Source organism: Suricata suricatta, chromosome 10 (assembly GCF_006229205.1).
Source record: "Suricata suricatta isolate VVHF042 chromosome 10, meerkat_22Aug2017_6uvM2_HiC, whole genome shotgun sequence".
NCBI lineage: Eukaryota > Metazoa > Chordata > Mammalia > Carnivora > Herpestidae > Suricata > Suricata suricatta.
This window is the reverse complement of record NC_043709.1, coordinates 62493488-62495549: the sequence shown is the minus strand read 5'-3', so window position 1 is coordinate 62495549 and position 2062 is coordinate 62493488. Positions and strand designations below refer to the sequence as shown.

Genomic DNA, 2062 nt, shown 5'->3' with positions numbered 1-2062 from the left:
GGGGGGGGGGGCGGGCAGGTATATATATTTTTCTTCTTTTCCCCCTTCCACGGCCCCCCCTTTTTCTCCCCCCCCTTTTCCCTCCTTCTGCTACTTGGATTTTTTTAGCTGCTGCGTCATGAGCATAATTTATGCAAAGAGCTTTGCCGCATGCTGCACCGCGCGCGCCAGCCGCCGGGGGCGGCGGGCTGGGCGGGTAGTGGAGGAAGGGAGGGGATCTGGGGAGCGGGGAACAAGGGGTGGGGGTGGGGAGGGCACCCTTAGCCCTTGGCCACGCCAGGAGGTCCCTAGGGCTCTCTTCCCGGACTGGGATGGAGGGTTCGTGGGGCGGGTCACGCAGTCCCCTCGGAGGTGCTGCTCGGGGTGCTTTCATTTTGGAAGGTGCGTGAGAAGGAGCATGGGAGTCTGAAGTGGAGACCCTGGGCCACATTCCCCTGGGCCTAGGGTTGGGGCGGTGAGGGCGGTGACTCCTCGTCGCCGCCGCCTTCCTACTCTAGGTTACTCAGCTGTGCTCCTCGTCCGAAAGTCAAGTTCAGGTCCATTCCCAAGCCCCAGACCGCGAGAGGAGGGAGAACTCAGATGGGCGCTCAGCCAGCGTCGAACCCCGAGCGGTTATGCCCCGCTCCATTTCAGTGAGGGACCCCAGGTCCTGAAGGCACCCTCCACCCTCACCCAGTGGCGGTTGGTTGTGGCTGGCTTATCTAAAGACAACTTCCCTACCTTCTTGTCCAAGTAGAGAAATGTTAAAAAAAAAAAAAAAAAAGACAAAAGTTCAGTAAAATGGAGAAAAACAACGTTCTGCTTTGCTGGTGGTGATGGTGTGGAGGATTTGGTTTACTAGAGGCTTTTGAGGGTAGGGGAACGGATTGGAAAAGGCAAGAGTTTGGCGCTGAGGGAAATCAGACTGGAGAAGGAGTTGCAGGTGGAAGAGGAAGGGGTTGGAAGACCAAAGGGGGAAGCGAAGGAATGAGGGGAGAAGAATTTAGGTAGGCTCTGTAAATTCAACAAATCAAAGTCTATGTAGGTTGGCCTGGAATGCACACCCACTGTCTGTCCCACCCCCACCCCCATTTTGGTGGTTTTTGGAGGGCGCGAAATAGAGATAGTGCCCGGAGAATTGTAGTGGAGCCCTCCGCCTTCCCGGGACCGCTGTTTAGGCCCCTTGATGGAACACACTGCAGGGGAGAATAGGGGAAGCAGCACCAGGGTCTCCACACCGTTGCTACACACGTTTCCAGAATGTTACCTGGAGCTTGCTCACACCCAGAGGTCCTGCTCACAGACACTTCCCTCTTGAGGGCTGACATCATCATCGGCTGGGCCAGCAGGGCTCAGGTGCTATCCATTTGCTGTTTCCGTCCGGGGGTTAGGAGTTACTGCTGGTGGCCGATTCATAAGAAACCAGTGGATACGGTGTCAGATCACTTAGGTTTAGTACCAACTCTTACACCTGCAGTCCATGCAAGTTATTGAGCTTCTTCATTACTTATAAAATGAGGAAAATATCTACAGTCACTACTTCCTAGAGTTAAGTTTAATAGTGGGGCTGTGTGAAAAAACTTTGAAAACTGTAAGTTCTATACAGATATAAGGTATCATTACTTGTACAATAATTTTATATCCACTTTAATGGCTTTGTGAAACTTTGATACATGTCATGGTTTTCTAATTCTTGGGAGTTAAAAAAAGTTTTTTTAAGTTTATTTATTTTGAGAGAGAGAGTGAGAGATTGAATCCCAAGCAGGCTCTGCACTGTCAGCTTGGAGCCCGATATGGGGCTCAAACGCACAAACCGTGAGATCATGACCTGAGCCGAAACCAAGAGTGGGATGTGTAACCGACTGAGCCACTCAAGTGCCCCTCTTGGGACTTTTGTTTGGTCTGTAGCCTCTGTGGTCTTTTCCCTCCGACTGTAAAATCCTCGAGAGCACAGGTCGTGACTTACTCATTTTTGTATTTCCCATTACTCTATGTGAAGAAGGGGCACATTCTTACACTTGAACATTATCACATGAAGGCAGAAAATCTAGTCTGTGGGACTGGGTTTGGGACCATACACAGA

At 51.4% G+C, this 2062-nt stretch overlaps 1 protein-coding gene across 1 annotated transcript in view; it reads right to left on the bottom strand.

The window, feature by feature from the left end:
• POU6F1 (POU class 6 homeobox 1) overlaps positions 1–1262 on the bottom strand; it is a 29346-nt gene extending 28084 nt beyond the window's left edge. The window contains exon 1 of the mRNA XM_029953463.1: positions 1247–1262. The gene's annotated coding sequence lies outside the window, so the exon portion shown is untranslated. The remainder of the gene's footprint in view (positions 1–1246) is intronic.
• Positions 1263–2062: the final 800 nt, after the last annotated feature.